Genomic DNA, 25,843 nt, shown 5'->3' on the forward strand with positions numbered 1-25,843 from the left:
CGTCGTTACACGGTCATCTAGTGCAGGGGTGGGCAATTATTTGGGTCCAAGAGCCACGTCGGGAGTTTGGATGAGCTGTCGTGGGCCAGGTCACCACCCCAACAGCTCACCAAACCTCCCGACGAGGCGCTGGGTGGTGCGGGGCAGCATTCGAGAGCGGGACAGGTGTGATCCCACTCTTGAGCTTGCCCGGTTGGCAGCTGGACGTGGGGCCGAGACCCGCCTGGGGCAGCCCGTGCTGTGCTCCAACCCAGGCCTGCCGGCCCCAGCCCTGGCACAACCAACCACAAAATACCAACCACAACATTTAACCCACTGATTCCTGCATCAAGCACATCACTCATGACAGACGCACACTGATGTTCTACCAACCCCTCAGTAATTTAGGTCCAACATGCCTGAGCCAGAGTCTTTCCCTGCTTCTCACGAATGGAAACCAGTTCTTCACCACCAGTCTTACTAATGATTTGAGTCCAATCTCCCGTTTATTTTTTCCTGGGGTGGGAGAGCAGTGAGATTCTGGTCAGGTGGCAGCGATGGGGGGAGGCTGGGAACCGTCTCTAGTCCGCAGAGGCCTTAATCCCATAGAAACTGGCTCTCCCCAAGGATAGGGCAAACGCCGTATCAATGACCACCTTCCAGCCATGAATGAGCAAGGACACGCACGCGCACACACACAAATTCATACACATTTTTTAAACTGAGATCTGTCCATGTGTTGATAACAAATTATACCGAGTTAAAAGGGGAGAGGTGTGGACGTACCACAAGCGGCTCCTCCACAGTACCAGATTTGCATCTCTGCTCCTATCCCACCATAAGGGGATACTCCACAGGGGCAATTTACTGCCGTATGAAAGAGCTGCTAGATTAAAGAGAGGTAAATATGCATTTCTGCCCTGTCTTCTGCCTAACTACTGCATTACTACAGTTTGACTTCCACTTACCACAGAATAGTGCAAGCACACAAAATAGCTATTGCAGAGCAGCGTATTTATTAGATTTGCTCCCCTCCCCTCTTTGACTCAGAGTAACGTGTTAGTTTGATCGCAGCCGCGTGGCTTTCGGCTCTGTTGGGCAAGTCGCTGCAATTCGGAGCTCTTCGGCTTCCACGTCTGCGAGCGGGAGAGCTGCTGACAAAGCGCAGGTCCCGCGCAGGGCCGGGGGAGTCCAGCCTCCTTCCCTCGGGATCTGCTGCGGGGAGATCCTCGGTAATACCGCCGCTGTACGGGCTGCAGCGCACCACCTTTGCTATACACAGTAGGTCGTTCAACCTTTAGACGTGTCAAACAGCATCACTGCACTGAGGGCATGCAGGCCTCCAGGGGTTATTAAGGTTTGCGTTAATTGTTTTTGTTCGCTTTGTAATAAGCCCAGGCCACGAGAAAAGGCTTGCTCTGACCAGGAGTACTGCAGCAAAAAACGGTTTCAGAGTTTCTGCGATCGAGCACCTGTGGGTGACGTACGAGTTCAGTTATCGGATACCTGGAAACGCTTTGAACGCATCTCTTCCCTTCTTAAGGAAACTGGAAAAAGCAGGAAGCATGCCTCTTCCGGGAACAGGAACGAGACAACCAGCTGTAACACGATGCAGCCAGCCAAGAGGATTTGATGTTGCTTACTTACTGTAGGTTTTCAATGATGAAAAAATGAAACACAAGATACGCTGCCAACTATAAAGTAACTTGAATAATGGAAGTATCCACTTGTTCTCCGCTTTGTATTCTCCTGCTCTCTGGAAAGAAGCCATCCCGTCCATTAAAGGAGTCAATGAAAGAGTGGATTCCTCGCCGCTAACCTTTCATCAGTGTCAAGTGACAGCCGTGCTTCTCGGACAGCCACCGTCCTGTTATCAGGGTACGCGGCGTCTAGATTTCGGAGCCTACCTCCTGGAAAAAGAGGTACGCTCATCAGCCCCGGCTGAAAAGGAGAATCTCATTTATACTATTTAATCATTCATGCTTAATCCAATTTGGCTTCCAAAGAGCTGATAACTGTTAAACACGGAAGAAAAATCCTCTGGCCAAAGTTTTACCCCTAAAGATTTACAACTGACAACATCACAAGCAATCAGCAGAAAAGACAACCGAAGGCCATCAAAACGGGTTTTACAACATTAACAAAACAGGACTTGCCAGTCCAGCACCTACAAAAAGAAGGTAAAACGAGGATCCTCATCTGTATTAATCCCAGATTCAGAATTGTGAGGCTTCTAAATAAAATAAGGCAATACTAGCATTAATCTTTTAACAGGGTAATCACAGCTTTGTGGAAGAGAGCTTTTAATTTCCTCAGATCCTTTGAACACACTCCCTTAAAGGAGGAAGAAAGGCTTGCATATCAATAGAAGCCAGTAGCAGCCAGGGCACCGTGCTTTTTAGTCGTGCAATTTAATATCCAGTAGGTCTCATGACAAAAACTGAATATCAGATGCATGCAAAAGTCCTTACTATTCTCCAAAAGATGAATCTAGGGGAGTATTTTTTATTAATTCTCTCTCTCTCTGATATTACAAAGCGGAGGCTTTTTCCGAGGCACCGGTGTGCTTATGTCCACACTGGCGAAGGACTTGCAGCAGTTTAAAGTCTCCGGTGACAGACGCCGAGAAAAAGCCCGGGGACAGGTGTGCCGAAACGGCGGGCTCCCCTCCAGAGCTAGCCGAAGAGAAAAGCCTTTCCGAGCGGGCCCTTGCAGGAAGCGCAGGGTTTTGGCAGAGCACTTGCAAGTTGTCCAACCAAATTCTGAGTCAAAGTAACTGCCACATGCCTCATCGCCTTTTATGACAGATTTTGTGAATAGGAAACTGAAGAGTTGAAGATTTACGGCTCCCCTAGACCGAGTTCCTTCAAGCAGCACAACTACATCTGGATAAAAATCTATTAATGAGGACATCCCCTCTTTGGAAACATACCATCGGGGATTCATCTCTTTCCTGAGCCGCGCCGCAGACTGCGTGCGCCCTTGTCTCATTAGCTGATCCAGGAATCACAGTTGATTGCAGCAAGGAAAACAGCAGAATTTCGCAACAGTTGGAGGAGAGGTTTAATAGGCAGCAAAGCAGCTGCCGCGCACGCCCTCGCTTCGGTCCGGCAGCGGTCACCAAAGCAGACATCCGCCCGCGGTCCGAGTCGCCTGCGCTGGGCCCCTGGCAGCCAAAACGTGGAGAGCGTCTACGCAACGACACGGGATTGCCCGGCAGTCCCACAACGGCCAACGAGCTCCGCTCCTCGACTATAAAGCCCTGGTAGGGCCTTGGGGGCGATGCTAGCTGCCGCACACCTCCTAGGCCAGGACGGGCTGGAGGCACGTTGGGAAGACTGTACAGACCTTCCCACGCAGAGCATTTCCCAGTACCTTACAGCTGCCTCAGAATCGGCGCAGCTTATTTAGGAGGTGTTCAAAGAGGGAAAACGCCTTGTGCAACTCCTAAAACAATTCTATCTAAAGTAACTCGAATAATTGATATGAAAGTATCCATCTTTATTAATTTACTCTTCCTGCCTGAGTTACATATTATCCGAAGGACTCGAGGGATGCTGCAGCGAAGGTGCAGGAGCTATGCGAGAGGCAAGGATTTGGGGGGTGATCTCTCTTATTGGACCTGAGGAAGGATGCTTTGCATTTGAAAGCTTGTCTAATATTATCAGGAAACAGATGTGCTCGTCTGTCAGACAGCCAGATTTTGACCACTGTTGTGCATGCAGATGCAAGTGTAGAGAAGTAAGGGCTAGGTGTATTTTAGCATTTGAGAAGCTAGTACTCCTGGGACGTGGCTTTCCTCCCCCAACTCACCTAATTATTAGCTTTCACTGTATCCCCAGGGAAAGGTAACTTGTCTCAAGATCTATTCTGCACATCCCAGGTTTTGGAAACGCACATACTGAAATAGCTGATCTGGTAATTTTGCCCAAGGTACTACTTCAGTGGCAGATGCCATCTCGCCCAAGAGAATACTTCTCACTCAAAGCAACAAAACACGTCTAAAAAAAAGTCCAAATTTAGCACAGAAAATCGACCTGCAGGACAGGAATATTTTATGATGATATTAGATGGCTCTTTTGTAACTAATAAAAACGTGACTGCAATATTTCATACATCCCGACACCAGGTACAAAGGACAGAGTAAAATATTGAGATACGGATGCATGTACACCCCGCTCTGCCTGCCGTTAGCTCCTGGAGCCTCCGTTACGGCCATAAATACAGCGAGAGCTGACAAGGAGTTCAATAGAAGGGAATGATATTCTCCCCGACTCCAGCGATGAGCAAGTACTCTCGACAACTACCTGTGGGACTGAAAATATCCTGCGTAGTAGGTATCAGGTGCTGCTGAGAATAATGCAGTGCCCGCCAGCTCCCTCTGCTTTTCCACTTGCAGCCGTGTTTTGAGTGCATCTGCATTTACCGAGACAGCACAGACCTGCTCTCCAGGGGAAGCCAAAGCATTGCATCCCAGCCCGGGGCTGGGCACCCTTGATAGTTCAAGAGCGTTATTCGCCTGTTACATCAGCACGCTAGATAAGAGGCACTTTCACCTGCAATCCTAAGAGCTGATGTCACTTATTTATCAAGTGCAGGTTGAACGCTCGGAGCCCACGGATCAGCAGATATCGGGGGCCAGCAGGAAATGATGAGAGACGCTCAAGAGCGGGCAGGAAAATGTCACAGGAGAGACGCCACTGTGTCGAGCCTCGCTGACGCTTCCTTCCCTATGCAGCCGTGCTTGTTCTCTCCCTTTGCAGCACCTCCAAATTGGCAAATTTTCCTTTCCTGCCCTTGCAAGAGTTGCTGCAAAGTGTGCACAGCTTGCCTTCACAGATCACCTCCACGGAGGGCACGTGGTCGGTCCGTCTCTTGGATGCAGAGGGAGCATTTCAGCATTGTCAGAGTTAGGAATCGAAGCCCCTAATCGCATACAAAGCACACCGACTTGTACAGTGTAGAACCAAGGTGCAAAAGGGCTCTAAATGATTTAAATGCGTTATTTCTAAAATTAAACACCTGCAGAAAGTGGCTACCATATCTCATATTTGAGAAACAGTACGCTCTCAAGCATTAAAGACTGCATTATATTGCCCAGGGAAAGGAGGCGGTGTTCTGATTATTAGACGATCCGTAGTTATAACAGTTCCTGCTCGTAGGCACTGACATTTGACTCCATAGCACGGCCTGATGCACCTTTTTATTTTAATAAGTAAACACTCCTATTCTCAATTGTCTTGAAAGTTTGCAAAGGGAGTTGGGTTTCAAATTGCTGGGCCTTACGCATTGTGATTATACTGAATAGTGGGAAAGTGTACTCCTGAAATCATGGCACCAAAGAAACAGCTTGGGCACTAAAAGCAGGATTTGGACTTTGTTGCACAGGTAGCAGGAAAAGAAAGGCGATCACGATGCCTCCGTTGTAATCCTGATCCCACCGCTCAGTCAGACAGATCGAACGACAATTCATTCATGCACCAAATCTTAACCGAATAATCGGGAAAGCAAGAGAAAGCATTAGTGAAACGAGACTTTGGTTCCATGCACTGTACGAACGGCTTAGAAAAACCTCCTGGGCAGCAGATGCCTGGCTGGAGTCTGATCTTTCTTCAAGCAAGTTAGGACACTCCACGTAAAAGCCACGTCCCTTTGACGATATCAATATTACGCAACTGCTGAGCATCAAAAAACAGCCCCGTTAGGGCAGGTTGGCGGCCTGCTTCAAGCCAGCTGACGAAGGTCTGGGCTCCGCTCCTGCTTCCTCGCACCGAGCCGGTATTTCCCCAGGGCAAGCTGGGGAGCCTCCCCCCACAAGAATAAGGGGATCTGTTCAGTAACCGGTAAGGGCTGGGGGATCCAAAGGCAGCCGATAGCGGTCACACGAGGCAGTATTTTCCCTCCGAACCACGGCTCAAGTTTGAACCCAGCCTCTTGCAGAGAAAGGCCCAGGCTCTCTCCAGTCACCCCTGCATTCTGCTGGGAGCGGGAAGCGCGAGCGAGCGAGCGTGCGCGCGCACGAGCGCGTTGTGCAATGCCGGTGCAGCGGGACAGGCAGTTGATCAAGTTTCAGTGCTCTGCCTGCTGCCTCCTCAATGGCACTTTTGTTCGGTTTAGAGATCGTTTTTCTTGCTGCCTCCTCTCGTTAGAAAGCGCTGCACTGCTCTACTGGTAGTTCATGGTTCAAACGCTGCGAACCGTTGGGGAAAAAAGCCTGTGGTGTTAGAATAATATGTTTATAGAAATTTGGCCACAGTGAACAAATGCTTTAGCTGGTAGCAGAACTTTTCACCTGAAAAATCACCCGTACACCAGACCTGTGGTCGCCGCATCTCGTGCTCTGCTGCACGCCCGAGCGGGCTGGCACGATGCTGTACAAAGCCGCTGGCCATGCAGTAATGCTCGTCTGCCACCAATTCCCCTGCCTCAGCAGGTGCCGGGAGACCTGGATGTTAACACTGCACTGATCACCGGTGCTTGGCCGCGCACGGCCGCTACGCCGGGGAGCCAAGGGGAAGGTGCCGAGCTGGCATCGCGACGCCGTCGTCAGCAAGTGCCTGCAGGAGAGCAGCACCCTGGGGCCGCAGGCAGGACCCGGCTTCCCATCAGCACTTCATTTCTGACCGGGCCGCTCGCTCGCTGGGAAATAGCGCAGGGACGCGGCCATCGGCGCAGCGCTGCGCAATGGCACGCGGGTAAAAGCGACCCGTGGGCCGCGAGCTTGAAACGCCTCTCCCCTCCCGGGAGGGCATCTAACATCCACAACCTGCCAGCCGCCCCCAGCAGCCGCTTTCAAGAAAATAATCACTACCGCACCGAGGCCAGGAAATGTCCCCTCTTTTCCCTCCGGTGTAAAATCCCCTGCAAAAACAAGTGCGCTGCTTGGAGGCAGAAGACAGACAGCGCTCAATCTTCGGCCAGTAACGAGGATGAGGCCCAATATTTCTACCCAGCAAGCCTAAGAGAGATTAGCTTTATGGTTCACCAGGGAGGCTGCCCGCAGCGGACACGTCCTGCCTACACCCCAGAGGCACGGGTCCCTCCAAATCGCGGCAGCGAGCGGCGAGACGCTCTGCTAGAGGGCCTCAGAAACGCACTGCCCGGTCTCCGTCCCTCTGGGGCGCGCGCAGGTGGAGCCTGGCTCTACCGCACGGGAATACGAAACGTCTTCCCGAGGTTTCGAAAAGGGAGTCTGTGAAGTTGGGCATGTTGTAGAAATGGACCGAGTGGCAAACCAGAAAGAGCCGCGAGTCGAAGGCCGTCTCAGCCGGCAGGAGAAAGGAGGCAGCCCCGGCGCGCTGGCACAACTCCCGTTTCTTTGGCATCCATCTACGGTCACTGAACCGCAGCAGAGAGCGCCGCAGCAAACCACGGCACGGCACGGCACGGCACGGCACTGGTATTTGCCTAAGAAAAGGTATACGGGTTAACCCTAGCCTTCACACGTGCTTCATTTGTATCTGCCATCGCTAACTGCATTGCAATCAGTGTGTGGGATGGTTTTATTGTTTTTTAAATACACTGTGGCGTGTATTCCTTAATTACACTTTAAACCAAGAATAAAGGTCAGGCGTACATACTTAGCAAAGGAAAGCAATAGAGACATCGTATGATCTGTAAACAGTTCTCATAATAACTTACTCAATTACCAATGGACCTTTAGACTTAAACATCTCATGGCCCCTTTCACATAGGGAAAACATCATTAAAACTGATTAAAACTGCTATTTGAGTCAAACTGCTTATCTAATGGTCGAGGAAAACGTGGACTTGCAATTCTCTCCTTCAAAACAAATGATGAAATCAACTGCTGCCCTTAGACTCGCGCAGAAAGAAAGCACTTTCTAATCAGAGGCTTCGAAATCTAGCCTCCCTTCTGTTAAGACGGTGTATTTGCATAATCACAGGACTATTTCAAAGAAACATTTTCCTGGTGGATAAACATAGCGGTTGCATGTGTACAGATACACAGAAATAGACTGAATTCCTTAATAAGAAAAAATATAAGTGGAATCCAGCTTTACAATTAACATCTGCTTTATCTTTTCCCCAGAGGACATTTAAGCTATATGCACGTATGAGAGTGCTTTGTCTCACAATGCCATTTTCCCTGGGGCGCTCGTGTCTCACTTCACTAAAATATCGGTGCACAAGGGCTCGAAACAGGCTTTACCTGCAGCAGACACGACTCCCAGACTATCCATTTCTAACAGCATTGGAAAAGCAACACAGAGCAATATTGACAGATGGCCTCTCCCACTCTCCCTGCAAAAGACTTCACTTTGGCACCACCATCCCCACAAATTAGTCTTTGGGGAGTAGATGGATAACTATCCACTTCAGGCTTTTAAACTATCAAGAATTTGGTATTTAAGGAAAAAGTATGCTCTAAATAGTATTTCCTGAAGACAACACATTGCCTCACAAGCCAGCAGCACAATTAATTCCTGTCTCCGGAACGACAACAATTGTGGGGTTTAGGCTGGCTGCATTTCTAAGCAATCTGTTCCAACTCTGGAGCAGGATTTTCAGAGCTTCGAAGCATCCCTAACGACAAATGAAATCAATAAGAGTTGCTCTGGACCCTCCAGGCCACGTATACCGTTAAGTACTCCAGAGAGCTACGGTGCTCCTTCCTGCAAACCTGGCTCCACCGCTGGAAATGAAAACGCACGGATAGGGGAAGGAGTCACAATTATCCACCCTGTGTCTCAATTGGACACGTTTTACTTCTGCCCATTTTTAAGGCATGCGCGTGTCTGGAAGCAGCCGCTTTTCACTTGCCGTCCCCTCTTTACCCGCCGTTACGCTGGCAAGCGGCGTGGCTCAGGGACTCTTGAGAAACGCCTGGGGTGCGTACCTTTTGGAGCCACAGAATCAAAAAAAGCAACAAAACAGGCTTGGATACCAACATGCAGGTTAGATAAAGAGGAAAATGCAGATGATGAGTAGTTGGCATATGCAAATAGGTCGGTCCCCTCGCTGATGTGTTCTGTTATTAAAAAGCTCGTTTGAAATGGAGGCGAACGAAATTAAACGTTCTTTCCGTAGCAGGATACATCGCTGCGCGCGAACAACCACCACGGAGCAGCAACAGGTATGTGCCCGTACACGGGGACAAAAATCCTGGGATACCACCTGACTGCAAATTTAGGCTGCAAATTATTCAAATGTATTAGAGCGGAGATGCTTCAGATCTGGGCCAGGCTTACCAGAGCCTCCAGGTACTCCTGACACCGGGACACGGGAGAGCAACAGATGCCCAAGTCCCAGCCCTGCGAGCACCGCGGCCAAGCGCAGAAGGCTGCATCTCGGCCTTGGCAGCACCCGGCCGCTCCGAGCACAGCCTGGTTATTCAGTGCAAGTACCAGAGCATGCCCTTCCCCTTCCTGGCAAACCGGCAGCACTATATAAAAGAGAGAAACAACAATACAGCCATTGTCTCGCTCCGGCAGGATAATATCAGCCGCCCAATCCCCACTCGCCATGAGGAAGTCAGGGATGTACTTAGAGAAGAGACATCTACGCTGACATCATTTATGGACTGTGGATTTACCCTTGGGCCTCAATTTAAATTGAAGGCCAGCATGCGACTGTAATGGGAGTTCTCAATCTCAGGAAGGCAGTGTCCTCTGTGGCACGGCGTGTATCAGTGTGGGAATGTCATTACCAGGTGTGTTTAATTACTGCTATTACCAGCAATCAGGGAACGGCTGCAAGGCACTCGCTCTTCGCAGACAAGGCATCACGGCAATGGAGGGTGTTTCTACAACTGTAAATACTTCACCATCTGCAAAGTCATACTCATTTAAACAACGACCCCAGAAAGAGCCATTTAGTCTTCCTTGCCCAACACACGTGTACGGGCACTTACATGCCCGTGCTACCCTGGTGCCCAAGCGTGTGCGGCAGGAGAGGCCTAATGCACGTACAGCACGAAGAAAGAAACCAGAAGAAATCTGCGCCGGCAGGATAGGATCCCTCACAGATACGATACGCGGCACACACTGGCATAAAAGCAAACACCGCTCCAACTGACAGTTGGCTGCGTCTGATCTGTAAACAGCAGCACACCCAAAAAGTGAATCCAACATACTGCTTTCGCTTTAAAACTAACCCGAGCCAACTGTTTATCGCACAGACGCGCCACCTGCAAGGAAGAATTTCTCCCGAGCCCAGAAGCAGAGCGCAGCCACACGTGCCGTTCGGGCCTGAGCAAACCGTAATTCCCGTATTAAGATCCTCGGCTATCCAAAGGGCTCCAGAAGAGACGAAGCTTTCAAAGTAATCAGTCCATCAGATAATGGTCGCAGCTGCTGATGTCTGCTCCCGTGCCAGGAAGCGGAGCCGGCTCGGGAACCAGCCCTGGCACCGCGGGCAGAGCTCGCGCTGGAGATCTGAAACGTGGGCATCAGAAGCGCTCGGCACGGCCTCGCGCGGGGAGCTTTACCGATGACTTCGCGGCAGCGACGCCAAGCCCGCGCTGAGCGCTCGTGAGAGCGGCGCTCCGGAGCAATTATTCAAGGCAAAACAACGAACAATCCTATGCCGCGTCTCCAGGCTGCTTCGCGCGGCAGCGGTTCCCAGGACGGGGCATCGCGAGAGGCGGCGGCTCAACAAGCCTTTCACAGGCTTAGAGGAGGATGGCGAGCAGAAGAGGACTTGCACGTTACTATCGCTTCCTCGGGGGCTGCTGCGGAGGGCCGAGACGCGAGGAGGACTAGAAGATGGCTGTGAGTCTCCACCCAGACAACGGCAGATCTCCGGGAAAGCGCACGGACCCCAAGGTAACGCATCCTCTCAACCGGTAAAGCACTCGGCCCTCGAAGGGACAGCCCTCTGCTCCACCCCGCGCATCCGTGAGGAGTCTCACGGCCATGGCACATGAAGCCTGGTCTGCCATCGCTACGATGGACACGGCTCTTTTATGAGACCGACTAAATCGTTGGAAAAGTTGTTCTTTGCTAGCTGATTTGTTCTTCCCTACTAAGGTGGGAAGTTTGTGCATCTCGAGAGGCCAGCGTGAGATGCTGGGTTGCTGGCTGTAAGCGCAGGCGTCACGTTGTGCCAACAGCCCTGGCAAAGGGTCGCTCCACGCGGCGAGCTACCAGGGCTTCGACTTCCTCCCCAGCACGCCCGGGCTCAGAGAGCCGCAGCGCTGCTTTGCTTTCTCGGCAGCCGCAGCCGCAAGGAGAGGACGGCATGGGGGGAGCTGGTACGACTCTGCTTCCCAGGAGGGAACAGGGACCATCTGTCCACTGGCCGTGTGTCAGGGACCTGGCCAAACGAGCCTGCTGGCCCCGAACGGCCTCGTCTACGGGGAGCGAGCGGCGCCTTGCTGGGAACAGACGCTGCAACACACCCCGGCTGCGCAGGGGAAACCCACGAAGAGCCGGCTGAAGAAAGGAAGCCGGGACGATCCCATCTTCTACGCGTGGATGAGGAGCCCGGGCTAGAGCAGCCATGTCCAGAAGGCGGGGAAAGCTCTTTGCGGCCAGGGGGCTGGCAGGGGAGAGCGGCCAGGAGGCCAGCGGCTCCCCGCAAGAAGGGCCCAGACACGTAAATGCCCCTGCAGCTGGTTTTTGAGAAACCAAAGCAGCGGCCTCTGCTGTCGGAGCCCGTGGACCGAAGGCAGGGACGGGGCTCCAAGCAGGGCGGCGGGTCTGATGATCCGTGGAGGGAAGAAGAGACGAGGAGACTCCAGCTCAGGAGCTGCCGAGTCCTGCGCTGCAGACTCGCGGGATGCAGGAATGGCGGGGTGAGACGGGGAAGGCAGGGGTGTGATACTCGCTGTACCCCACGAAGCGCACGCATTAGTTATGACGACATGCCAGCCTTCCCTGAAGCCTGTACAGAAAGTCCTCAAACAATTACAACCCACACTAGAAGACGACCCAATTGTTAAAGAGATTTTCCCAGAACCACCCATCCTAGCATTTAAACAAGCACCGAACCTCCCCAACCTCATTGCCAGAAGCAAACCTCCTACGGCCCAAAGCATCCCAAATGGATCCAGACCACGCCGGGACAAGAGATGTAATTCGTAGACCGACACCCCCGATGCTCACCGACACACTAGGGGCGAGGGTCTCGGGTCTGGAGCCAGAGCAACAACCTGCCGGGAGCAGGTGACGGAGGTTGTGCCAAGGAGCACTTCAGGTGCACGTGCCGTCTGCTAGGCGCCAGCACCGCAGTCCAGCGGTTCTCGACCTCTCGAAAGACTCACGGCACCCTCAGACAAGGCTGGCTCTTCATTTCCCCTCATTCTTTCACTAAGAAAAATCCTAGAGCAATTCTTCTGTTGCAAAAACTCGGAAAGACCCCAACAGGTCAGGGCGTTTTTCACACTACTGATTCCTGTTGGAAAGCTCTAGGTTGATCCGTGAATAATAGGTACATGTTTGCACACCTAACAGCGGTAATGTTGAGCAGCACGCTCAAGAGGCTCTCGTGACACCCCGGTTGAGAATCGCCGCGGCGGTCGGTACAAAGTGTAAAACTGACAAAGAGCCCGGAGCGACACGAGGGCGGAAACGGAGCCTCGCACAACGCGGCAGACCGGCGGTGCCATCCCAGAGAAGAAAGGAAAGAGGCAAAACTACAAAGCCCCCTAAAGAAAAGGTAGAAGCGAAACTCTGGTGGGCACACAAGAGATACGGGTAGACCTCTCAGAAGGCTTTCGGTCAAGCGGCCTAAGCTGAGCGGTGCCGTCCTACCCCAGGTGCAGGCCGAGGGCCCGTGCAAAGCACCAGGAGAAGGGGGGTGGAAAACGGCTGCTTGAGCAAGACGTCTCCAAGTGTGAGGGCTAACAGCACATTCACACTAAGACGCAGGTACGGCACCCACGCACGCCCGGCGTGGGACACGCAGGTGGGCACACAGCCAACGAGCAGCCTGCTTTACCCCTGTCCGGGTGCTGCAATGACAAGGAAGTCTCCAACGGGGCAACGAAGAGAACTCGTTTCTTTACTGGAAGCAGCCATAATTAGGAAGTGATGGATGTCACTAGTAAAGATGAGTGATGCTCTTCAGGATCTCTCTCATCTGTAACTGTACTGTTTTCAGATAAAATAACTCTTTCTGTCAGACGGTGTCAGGACCGTCTACAGCCAATCAGTCACTCGCTATCCGGTGGAAAATATGACGCACTTGTCATAGTATCTAGACCTTACGGTTTATGGACTCACTCTCCCGGCGCTCTGCACGTGCTTCCTGCTTCATCGGTTGGGCTCCGTCAATCCCGGCAGGTCGATGGGCGGCACCTCCGGGGCGAACAACCAAGTCAAACCGCCCCAAAACAACCCTCCAAAGTTCCTTCCCGTACCGCACAAGCAGCACGCTCCCCGAAACCGCTGAAAACAGCGTTCAACATCTGGCAAGAGCTATCATCAAGCAAAACTCAATAGACACCTCTGCTCCTTGCCTCTGTGCAGCGAATGGTGGAGCAGACCCACTGGAAGAAAACGCTTGGAAAAACCCTGGACCACGGGTAGGAACAAGATTCATTTAGAATTCAGCCAGACACCTCCAAGAGGAGATTCAGACTCCCACGCTCTTCATTACGGGGCTTTCGTTCTGAAGGGAAAAGGAATACATTATATAAAACCATTAACCCAGACCACACAGATGGTTCTCGAGTCTCTAAACCGCGGCAGAAGCGCCAGGAAGCGCTCTTCCAATGGACGGGCAGGGCCTGCGCCGTGCTCGCGAGCAGGAGGAATTAGTCCCCAAAGACAGTCCCGGCTATCAGGGAAGGTAATCTCAACTCAGCCACACCTCCAACCGAGGTAGCCTCATTAATTTAATGGAACTGGTTAAAAAAGGGCATCTGTATGATTAAGAAAATGGGGATAGATGAACAAGACAGACAATTAGTCTTTGAGAGTGTACAATCTGGTCCTCTGTCGAGAGCACAGCTACGTTTTTAAGTGATTAATTCAGACCCTGAAAGATTTTAGTCTCAATTCCTCAATAATCTAAATCAGCAAAACCCTTTCAAGAAAAGCAATTCCATTTAATTGTTGATAAAAGTTCATGAAACAGAGAGTGCCTTTCATAAGGCAGAACTTACCACTTCCAGGAGCATCCTCATGAAATTGCACTGAGCCTACAATCAAGTTTCAAAGGTTTCCTTCCAGAGATTCATTCTTGATCTTTAAACAGTTTATGAATATTAATCGGTAACAGTTGTGCAGCGTGGATTGGGCGTCACTGGGGCCACTGGAAGCTCGTGGCTATGGGGCTGTTATGAGGAATTGGGCATTGCAGGCTGCACTCTCGGGCTGTCGTGGCTTAAGGCAACACAAGATGAGCTACCTCTGGGCACGTACACATCGCACCCGCTCTGCGCAGCAGGATCTCCACCAAACACTCGGCACAAGATACTGCAGACTTGTGTGGGTTCATCGCACAAAAACATCACAGCACTTCTCTGGTATACGTGCAAACGTAAGCTCGACACCGAGAGAGCTTACTCTGCGTCCAAACAGCACGCGTGTCGATTTACTAGAGGTGGGGGAAAACCAGCAAACCAAACGCAGGAATATAACAGGAGACGCCGTGCAGCACTTAGGGCTCAAACATCTTGTTGAACACAGGCACCACCACCCTTTAGTGGGTAAGCCATGCTCAAGAGGACAAGGGGACTGAGCCCTTTGGAGTCGCAGCGAGCCAAACCTGCAGCAGATCAGACGGGTTGCGAAGAGACCGCGACACGGACGCATGCATACGAGCTGCACTCCACATCATCACGGTCGGCGTGGCTGGGCAAGGCGGGCTAGGAGGGACACGGTCGGAGGATGTGCTGCTAGGGACACGTAGGAGCTGCCTCCTGGGGAGACGAGGCACATGTGGCGCAAATGCCGCTCCACCTTTGAGGAGGGAGCAGGAGCTGCCGGCAGGTGCGGTGCCCCTCCACGAGCGCCGCGGCACCGAGCAGGGGAACGTGCAGTGAAATGCCGAAGGCCCAGATGCGTGCACACAAGTACACACCGCGGCACTTCCCAACACCACGCACCTGAGGTCACTCCAACATCGTTCCCAGGGCTGGCCCCCGTGCTCTGCACAGACACGGCCTCCTAGAAAACACTGGGCAGATGACCGTCTTCACAGACAACATTCAGGTAGCGCAAAGGGAACTCTTCCAAGACTTTTGTTCACTTGCACATATTTTTTTCATCACTGGATGATATTCTTCTTTGACAGAGGCTTACTAGCTAACTGGATCTCTGAATCCACATCAGTTCTGTACAAACGAACTTCACATGCACTAAGCTCACAGTGCTATCTACAAATACAAAATGGGAAGGCCAAAGCAAACTTCCTGCTGGAATAAAGATTTATCTCAGGACAAAAAAATATGCAAGAAGCGTTGTGCTCTGATGCAACCGGCCATCAATAACAGCTGCCCAAACAATGGGAAGCCACTAATACTGTGCTGGTACTGGCAGGTTCGGAGACGGACATTATCTGCTTCAACTTTGCTGAGAGACCGCTCCGCCGCAGCAACAGAAAAAACCAGGAATAGTGCTTTAAAAAAAAAGAAGAAGAAGATTTCTGGAGAGCTATGAAGTTAGAAATGTCCCAACTACTTGTGTCCAAAGGAGCAAGTACATTAAACATACACACTGGTACTTTCAATTAAGCAACACACTGAGTCCAGGGATTTTAAAAAAGGTGAGTAAACATCTATTCCCTCTTAAAGCTTGGTGCAGAAAATCAATGTCATTATGTTAAATACAGGCAATATCCCAAAGGAGACAATCCTACTACAAAAATCCCGAACCTCTCCGTCTCTTACCCTGGGGAGTCTGCAGCTGCTGCACAGCAGGCGAGCGCTCCCAGCCTGCGGCCCGGGAGCACGGGGACGGATCGCAGGCACCGCTCGGTCAGGACTCTGGTCAGCTTGTACAGACAAGGAGACAGACTTTATTGATGATCATAAATTAACCTTCAAACTGACTTTCTGACAAGAACCGGTGAATTTTCGTGGAAAAAGCCAGCCTGGATATGATGCAGAAACAAGTATGGTCCACTTTGGTTTCGTACTAACAACAGAAGAAAGGATCACAAGTGCCACCAAGCCGGGACAAAACCTCCCCTTGTCCTGGCAGTTTCACTCGCTCCTATTTGACGAGGTCGAATAATTATAAACTCCTCCAGGACCCTTTAGGCTGGACGTAAGGAAGAACTCCTTTACTGTCCGAGCCCCCAAGGTCTGGAATAGCCTGCCAATGTAGGTGCCATTCAAGCACCTACACTGAACACCTTCAAGAGACATCTGGATGTGCATCTTGCTGGGATCCTGTGACCCCAGCTGACTTCCTGCTCCTGGGGCAGGGGACTGGTCTCGAAGATCTTCCACGGTCCCTTCCAGCCCGAATATCTATGAAATCGATTTGCTTTGTGTTAACCGTATTCACCCCCAGGGTCAGCCACAATCCTGGAAACGAAGGGCTGGAAGAGACCTCAGAAAAGGATTTAGTCCAAATGCCTGCATAGGGGCAGGGTGAAGTATATCGAGACTGGCCCGGAAAGCATTTATCTCGCTCTTTAAAACTTCCAGTAAAAAAAGACACGGCGGCCCCCTCGAGCAGCCTGTTCAGCGCTTCACCACACTAACCAGTCAGAAAGTTTTCCCTATCCATCCCGAGTCACCTGTACTCCAGACTGAGCTGACTGATCTTGCGTCCCAGTGGCTGGGGGGACGCCGGGTCACCGTCTCCCTTACAACAAACGCCCTTCTTCGCAGTGAAAGGCTCACCCTGCCCCTCGGCCAGACAACCTACACAAGCCTCATTCCCTGCAGCCCTCCCGCCCAGCCACCTGCTCTCCGTTTGCGCTGGGCATTTCATTCCTCTTCCCCAAACGCAGACCTCTGCACTTGTCCTTCCTCGGCTGCATCTTGCGGGTTTCAGACCATTTCTCAAGATCACTTTTTATTCTGACCCTGACTCCCAGAGTCAACTCCTCTCAGTGTGGGGTCATCCACAACTTTTGTAAGTGCGTTCTCTAGTGCAGGGCTCCTGGGCTGCATCTGAACCCCACCGGCCGTGGCCCTGCGTGCTAGATCCAGCACGCGGCCCCCCACTGGCACGCAGGGCAGCACGTGGTCCCGGGGCACCGGGCCTGGTGCGGGGCCGCCAGAACCTGATCCCCACGCACAGGGCCAGGCAGAGCCCCCAGTGCCCAGTGTGGCACGGCACCCAACCCCAGTCCACAGAGCTGGCCCCAATCCCAGAGCAGGGCGTGGGGCAGGGAAGGGGCAGTATGGGGTTCACGGGCCCTGATCCTAGCGTGTGGGGCCAAGCAGGGTGCCAGAGCTCCTACCCTGGCATGTGGGGTCCATGCAGTCTGGATCGAGGTGTGCGGGCCCAATCCAGCCAAGGCCAAGCCCCACACTACTCATTTGGCCCTCTGGAGCCAAAAGGTGGACCACCACTGCTCTAGTCGGTCACAAAATTAACAAAGATAACGAAGAGAATCAGGCCAGGAACAGAATCCTCACTTGAAGTGTCCTCCAGTTTGACGGCAAAACGTAATTACTCTGAGCGTGGTTTCTCAACCAGTTGTGCGCCCATGTTGCAGCAATGTCATTGCAACCACGTCCCTAGTTGGATCACAAGACTGTCGTGCGAGGTTGTCACAATCCTTCCTCAAGTCAGCAGAGGTGACGCTTGCCGCTTCCCCCTTCTCCGCGAGGCCAAGTGCCACGTTAAAAAAGGAAATCGTATGATCTGTTCTGGACAGACATCGACTGACTGCTTCTTACCCCTGCGCTGGGGGCGGGGGTGGCGCAGGCACTGCGGCACGCGGCTGACAGCCCAGAGGTTGCACGTTGGAGGCCGCAGCAGAAGCGCTCACGGCGCAGCCCTGTCGGATTCCCAGACATCAAAAGATCACTTCACTTGGAGATTCACAGACTGGAAGGGACTGAGAGGGAGCTCGCAAGATCATCAGGGCTAGCCCCCCTGCACTAGGCAGGAAAGACAACTGGGGTGAGGTCTCCGCTTGAAGATGTCCAGGGTAGGCGACTGCATCGCCGCTGGAGGGAGATTATTCCAGTCTGGACACCCCGACCAGGAAGAAGTTTTTCCTAGTGTTAAGCCTGAAGCGGTCTTCCAGGCGTTGTTCGCCGAGTCCTTGATGTACGCCTCTGATGTAGCGGTCAGCTGCTACCCACTCCCCTCTCAGCCTTCTCCTTCTTAGGCTGAAGAGGCCCAGGTCCCTCTGCCTTTCCCCGTATGGCTCGCCGTGCACGACTCTGGTCGTGCGGGTGGCTCTTCTCTGGACTCTCTCAAGCTTGCCCACGTCCTTGTTGAAGTGCGGCGCCCAGAACCGGACGCGGTGCTCCAGCTGCGGTCTCACCAGTGCGGAGGACAGCGGAAGAATCCCCTCCTTGGCTTTGCTGGAGATGCATCGATTGATGCACGCCAGGGTGTTGTTTGCCCTGATGGCTACAGCATCGCACTGCCGGCTCATGTTCACGATGTGGTGTATTATTACCCCCAGGTCCCTTCCATTCGTGGTGCTGGTCGGTTTGGTGCCGCCAAGCCTGTAGGTGTTGGGGGCTGCTGGTCCCGAGGTGGAGCACTTCACATTTCTCAACATTGAACTTCATCATTTCCTGATCCGCCCAACTTGCCAGTCTGTCCAGGTCCGCCGGTATCTGCAGCCTATCTTCAAACATGACCGCGCTTCCCCATAACTTGGTGTCATCCACGGACCTGGCCAGTAAGCTCTTCACGCCCACATCCAAGTCATTGATAAAGATGTTGAAAAGCACTGGACCAAGCACAGGCCCGAGGGACACCACTGGCCACTTCTCGCCAGGCTGACACAGATCCGTTCATTTGAACTCTCTGGGTCCGGCCCCACAGCCAGCTTCCGACCCCCCGACTGTCGAACAGTTGAGCCTGCAATCCTCCAATTTTCCCATGAGAACATCATGGGAAACCAGATCAAAGGCCTTTTGGAAGTCAAGGTATATAATGTTGACCTCCTCTCTCTCATCCAGGTGACGAGTTCCCTGGTCGTAGAAGGAGAGGAGGTTGGTAAGACCAGACCTGCCCGCGACGAAGCCGTGCTGGCTGTCGTTCAGAACCCTACTTTCTGCGTGCGTATTGCACACAGACTCCTTGATTAATTTTTCCAGGATTTTCCCTGGGATAGAAGTTAGGTTAATTGGCCTATAGTTGCCTAGGTCCTCTCTCCTCCCCTTCTTGCAGGTGGGCACAATACTGGCCCTCTTCCAGTCTTTAGGGACCTCTCCCGAGCACCACGAGTTTTGGAAGAGTTTCACCAGAGGTCCCAAGATGACTTTGGCCAGCTCCTTCAGCACTCTTGGATGAAGGTCATCTGGCCCCGCTGACTTATAAATGTCTAACTTTTCTAACTGATCACGCCCCAGCTCAACGTCAACAGCAGGACAGTGGTCATTCCCACCACGCCCATTCTGAACCTTATCTAGTATGATTTTCCCCTTAGTCCGGTGAAATACCAAAATGAAATAGTCACTCTGGAGTTCAGTTTTCTCCTGCGTGTCGGTAACCAGCTGTCCCGAATCGTTAAGCAATGGCCCCACGCTTCCATTTGTTTTCCTCCTGTTCCCTATGCATCTAAAGAAAGACTTCTTATTGACCTTGATTTCTGTTGCTAGTTTAAATTCAGGTGTCACCATCATCTGCTCCCTACAAGTGCAGGCTGTTGTTGTATAGTCCTCCTTGGGGCCTGTCCCAGGCTTCCATCGTCCGTACGCCTCTGTCGTCTTCTTCTTCAAGAGGACCATGATATCCATATTAAGCCGAGAGAGTTTACCAGCCCTTCTGGTACCTTTCCTCCACAAGGGAATGGACGTCTTTCGGGCTTCGAGGATCGTGTCCTTGAGGAACGACCACTCTTCATGCACTCCTTTCACCTTCGGTCCCTGGTCCTGCAGCACTTCCCTTACTATTGCCCTGAGCCTGCTGAAATTCACTTTTTTGAAATCCAGAACTTCAGCCCTGCTAACTGATTTGCCTGCCCTGCAACAGATCACGAACACGATCGTTTCGTGGTCGCTGTCGCCCAGACTACCCTCTACATTCAAGTCACTCACCAGATCGCCTCCTTTGGCCAAGACCAAGTCTAGGAGAGCGGTACCTCTGGTCGGCCCATGCACCTCCGGAGTCAGGTAGAGCTCTTCAGTGCAGGTGGGGAAGGAGCAGAACCGATCCGACTTAGCCAAGCGTTCCTCCCAGGAGATGTCTGGGCAACTGAAGTCACCCATGATGACCATGTCCCGTGCGATTTTTTTGAAGACAGTTTTGGAAGCAATATAAACAGTCTCATGTTTCAGGGCATAAAACCAATGAGTGACAAACCAGGAAACTTCCCCTGTATATAGGATATTTGCAAGTGCCTACGACAAGGTTTCTGGCATCTTCCTCTCAAGTGTCTGGCTCTAGCCCCTGCTGGAAATAGGGTATCAGCCCAGCCAGACCACTGGTCTGATGCAGCCAGGCAATCCCCACTTCTCTTTGCTCCCAACAACTGGAGGTGCAGCCCCACAAGAGACTTTGGCAAAGATTTTCAAGCACAGTTAGTGATCCAAGTGTCTCAATGTCTAATAAGCCCAATTTGAAAGTATGTTAAGGGGACCAGTTTTCAAAGCTATCCTGAGCACTCAGGAAAATTAGCAATCGTTTAAAAAAGCCTGGTCCCATCCCACCTTGACCTCTGCCCTCCACGGAGAACGCTCCTCCTGTAGAAAGCCAACCGTATCCTCAACAAGACCAAAAGGATCTTTTGGTGTCGCATCCGTGTTCACAGCACAGCACAGCGGGTCTGCATGCGGCTCCAGGTGCACAAGACAACACTACCGCAGCCGGCTCTGGAATATGGATGTGTGGGCACACTTATTCCTAGAAGAGCTAGTAACAACCACGTCCTTTCCTCACAACATACTGAAACCTGCTCTCCGCACAGTCTATCCAAAGCTGTGAGTTTTTACAAGGCATTAAAAACAAAGCCTGGTTTCCCACCTCGTCATACCAAAAATAATTTTTTACCCCAACCCAGGCACATCTTTATGTGCGCCAAATGCAGGTAATACCATCCGTCAGCCTTTTCATGCTGCCTGTCTGCTGAAAACCTGTCCGTAATTAGAAGAGTCCTTGAAAATTATCTTTGTGCTATAATGGGTGAAGACATAAAGAAGGAACAGAAAAAAGGCACATCCACCGAGATGCTGGTAATTTTCTACTCTTGTTGTTCCACTTTGCCACTGTAAAATTTCAAACGCTATTCTAGCTGAGCCTGGGAACGGCGTAACTGTTCAACAGCAGTAGGGCAAACCCCACTTATTTCAGGAAGCTTTAGGGATCCACGGTCTTGCTGAGAGCATGTGAGGCACGTCCGTGTGTGCGCGGAGCTCTGCACCTGGAGAGCCCACAGCTGGGCACCGCTGGCTGCGCAACCATTCCCAGCTGCTGTCGCAACATGACTCGAGAGCAAGCGGTGGCAATTTATGGCCCTTTCCTCTGCGTCTTAGAAACTGTCCTGCGTAGCTTTGCCACCGCACTCCTCCCTCGGTCTGTAACCCCATCCAACAACGCTCTAAAGCCAAGCTCGAGCTCGTCCGTCTGGTATTAGATAACCAAATACCCAGACTGTATCCCCAGAGGAGACCTCGGCACCAAAACGCCTTCTGTGCACAGACTTGTGCATCTTGTATTTCTAATGAGATCAGCATTTGTCTTGGGTTTAACACACACATACAGTGTGGCAGCTATTCAACCCCACCGCTCCAGAGTGCTAGCAAACGCTGACTGTGTGATATGACACAGTTAAATTGCCAATTATGGTGATTCTACAGTCACCTTTGTTGTATAACCTTCAGGTAGCAAAATTCATTCAGTTATTAGGTAATACGACAAAACAAGCATCACCAACAAATGTATTGATGAAACAAAAGAAGCGGAAAAGAGCAAAAGGTTAGCACTTGCGTAAAATGTTGTAAACATGGTTAAATCTTGCACCCTCTTCAGAAAACAATATTAACAGGCATCCAAACTGTTCGGGTTTCAAAACACAGTCCCAATGTCAAAGAGCTAATCGCACAGCGCCAGAGCAGAGACGAACTCCTCCATCGGGGAACTCCACTTCAAATTTGCATCTTAACCTTTTTGTTAAAAACCAGAACGCCAGCTACTCCCTTTCCATCACGCACCACGTGAAACCAGGGATGACTCCAACAGCTCCCCCGCCTTTGGGCACCAACATACTGAAGCACCAAACGCGTTGGCAAGCAGAAAGAGCTATAAGGTCTCGCTGTCAATACCTGCTTTCTAAACCCAAAGGATCTTCAACAGCCGTGCAAAGGATGTCGGGATATGCCCATGGGTTCAGCTAATATTCTGTGATATTTTCATTTGATGGCTGGCCAGAAGGTACTGTTCATCACATAACAGTCAAAAGTAACCAGCACTTTATTGTTTTACATTAAGTATTAATATGCTCCAGCCAATAAAGCATGTTACTGGTATATAATTGAGTCACTCTAAATTGATTATGTTGGGTACAGCGAGATCCAAGTATACAAATACACGACCAAACACAAGCCTTTTGGGGCTTGAAACTTGTTATCCAAACGCACTCCAAAATCCACGTCTGCCCCAAAAGAAAGATCCCTCGCAGAATTAAGAGGGGACAATGATTATCACTGTTTTGCAAGCTGGAATCAGAGCCGGGGACACGGGCCACGAAGGGATGCCCCATTTAAAATACACATCCCAAACTTGCTGAAACTCCCGAACTCCAAACACCACTGTCCGCCAGTGCACAAATGCTGCCCAAGGACACACATTTCTGAAGGAAACCCTTCTACAATGTATTTTCAAACGGCGTTTCCTTTCCAGATCTTCACGTCACTTCGTTTACGCACTTCAGCACCACAAGCTGCAGAAGCACAGTGTGCGTGTCGTGGCGCTCCTGGAAGGGCAGCGATGCGATGATTTAAACAATGCGGAGAGAAGGCTTCGGGGTGCAACGAGTCACCAGGCCTTACAACCCCCCGTGAATTCTGCTGCTCTAGGTTACAGTTCATCTTCAGGGGCTCTTCTGTAAAACCACTCTTCTGCCTTGGCATCAGCCCAAGATGATCAAGAGGAAAAACTTTGAAAATGCCCCCTTTCTTTTTCCTATTCCCACTTATCTGAACAGCAGGGGGAGGAGAAATTGGGGATTCTCCCACAATTCACACTGGTTTTATTAAGGGACCAGTTTTAAAGACAAAAATACCCACAGTTAAACTATGACCTAGATCAGCCAGAGCCTGCACAATTTAAAAGGTGACTTTTACGGCAACTCAAGCCACACTTCCAGCCACACGCTGCGGCTGCAAGACCTGTCTACTTTACCCACCATTTTTCTTAGATTTGCAGAAAACCGAGATTCACTTTAAGATCCAGGGAATGACAACTCCTCCAGACTCGCAAGCACTTCCAGCCTGGCAGGTTACACACGTGGCAGAGACGCACCACCAAACTAGGAGACACTTCGCTGGAGAAGAGGATGACAAAGGAAGGTCACCGCGGGATGCCGATTCAGACGGTGCTTGTAGGCTCTCTCTTGGATCACCCTTTCTCAAGAGCGCCGACAGTCATCTTCGAAGTCGGCCAGGGGTGCAAGCTCCCCACGTATAAAACTAGCCTTGGATGATTAGTGAAACAACAAGGGGGTCTGGTCTCCCTCCCCGCCATGCTTTAGGGGCCTGCGCCAGCGCCTGGCTCCTCACCGCACACGATCCCAAGGGCAGGCAGCACCGTTCCCCTCTGAATCAGAGAGGTTCAAAGCTCTCTGCTGCTGTGCTTCAGGCTACAGCCACGTGGAGCAATCACGAGGCCAATTAAAGACCCGTGGGTGCCGCACACGGTGGCCAGGACAGGGCTGCACCACGGAGCACCCACGGCCCCCAGCGCCGCGCTCACCGACCCGCTGGAAAGGCGGGCGGGCGGGCGGGCGGCGGCACCAGCCATGCTTTGACTCCGTGTGCACATACCAAGCGTCGCTCCTCTCTACCAAGACTTCCTACACTTATTAGACACCAACCTGTCAAACTTGGGCTCATCTAAAAAACCCACAACAAGCGCCAAGCTTCCAGGGCTCCTTGCCAATACGCTCCCCTCGGTCCCATTTGTTCTTTGAAGCACAAGGTTTTTTGGCACCCACCGTCCCATTCATACCATCTTTAGATTACACTTTTCTGACCAGAACTGCGCACACCAGCTTCCCAGTACTCTCTCCTACATCCTTTGCCAGTTGTCTGCTTGTACACCATCTGTTCCTGGCAGAATCTGTGCTCAAATGCTCGTATCTTGAAAGTTTCTACTCTCTTCTAGCTTTGCTGTTAACATACCAGACTCTTCTCACCTTCCCCAAGACAGCGCCAGCAGCACTTGAGAAATGCTCTCAAACATGCGCGCACGATCAAGACCCTCCTCCCATAAGCACTCCAGATTTCACTTGGGCACCTTGACCAACTTTGGGTTTTACAGACTCCTATTTCTTTTTCCAACCTATTTAATGAGCTTTAGCTTCCCAACTACGCTCTACAAATACTGAGCTGAGCAGTGTATGTAGCCTAATTGACTGCTAAGGTCACTGGCCAACTCTTTAATCTTATTTAATACAGCTTGAGATAGTTTGTGAGTCAGAAGAATTTTTATTCTTACAGACAGGAAACAACTTAATATATGTTAATGAACAGAAAACTATGAAGCAATGTGTATATTTTACAGAATGTTAAATTAGAAAAATGGTCTGAAAGGTTCCCTTTTTAGTGTTATCATCTTTAATACCATTGCTTGTTTGAATAGACAAATAAGATATTAAATTGTGAGATTTTGCTGATACATTATGAATAGACATTTGTAAGGCTGACAGGTCCCAAAGAAATTTCTGAAGGCTGTAAAAGTCACGCATTAAATACCAACTTGTTGAAGTCAAGGAAAAGCTCAAGGGGAACCTACACTAAACTTCCTCACTTGAAAAGAAAAAGAGTTTTTCAGGCTGCTACCCATGATAGTTGATTTTAGGATGTCAATCACAGCTGAGTGTGCACAGTCTGCTGGAACCGGGCAAAACTGTTTGAAAAGTATCAGCGTCACTAATCAGACATGAGATCCCACTTCTGGGAGAATTCAAGAGTGCAAAGCCAGGCATTGCAGATGGCCTGGAATGACCTTTGAAAAATAACACCAGTTAAACTGCATTTAGACAGAAACATGACCAAGAAACTTTGCACCTGCCCAGACATGAACGCAGCTTTGCACCGACGATGAAAACACCCAAGACAGCACAACAGGTAGCAAATCTCTGCGCTGCTTGAAGTGATTGAGATGGCATCAGCAGACGCAAGGTAAACCCAGCACCACGCACAAGTCTAGGCAGGTTCGTGCGGGAAGAACCGACTACAGAAAAACTACAAAACACTCCTGAGAAGACCTAGACATTTTAAGGATTTTATACCATAAAAGCAGGCTTGTTTGGTATTTCCAGAAAGACTCTTCAACTCGTCTGCAGCAATATTAAAAGAGGTCATCAACAACCCTGACTATTTTCACGAGGTCTTTCCTACGCAGGCTCTGGAAAGCCCATCAACAGGAAAGCGCCTTGGTGACTGAGACGGCAGACTCGACACCGGCAGTCAAGCTTCGGGGGCTGGCTGCCCTACAGATTTCAGGCGTGAGACCTGCCTCGGCTCCCCGTCTGTAAAATGGAGGCAAGCATGCTTTCCTACCTCACAGGAACGTTCTGAGAATAAATCCATACATGCCCAGGAAACGCTCAGAGACTACGGTGACACAGGCCATAAAAATACCTAGGG

At 51.2% G+C, this 25,843-nt stretch overlaps 1 protein-coding gene across 1 annotated transcript in view; it reads right to left on the reverse strand.

Annotated features, from left to right (window-relative positions):
• PTPRF (protein tyrosine phosphatase, receptor type F) overlaps window positions 1-25,843 on the reverse strand; it is a 301,064-nt gene that overhangs the window by 274,983 nt on the left and 238 nt on the right. Inside the window, 1 exon segment of the mRNA XM_025206900.1 lies at window positions 25,757-25,837. The gene's annotated coding sequence lies outside the window, so the exon portion shown is untranslated.

Source organism: Alligator sinensis, unplaced genomic scaffold (genome assembly GCF_000455745.1).
Source record: "Alligator sinensis unplaced genomic scaffold, ASM45574v1 scaffold781_1, whole genome shotgun sequence".
Taxonomy (NCBI): domain Eukaryota; kingdom Metazoa; phylum Chordata; order Crocodylia; family Alligatoridae; genus Alligator; species Alligator sinensis.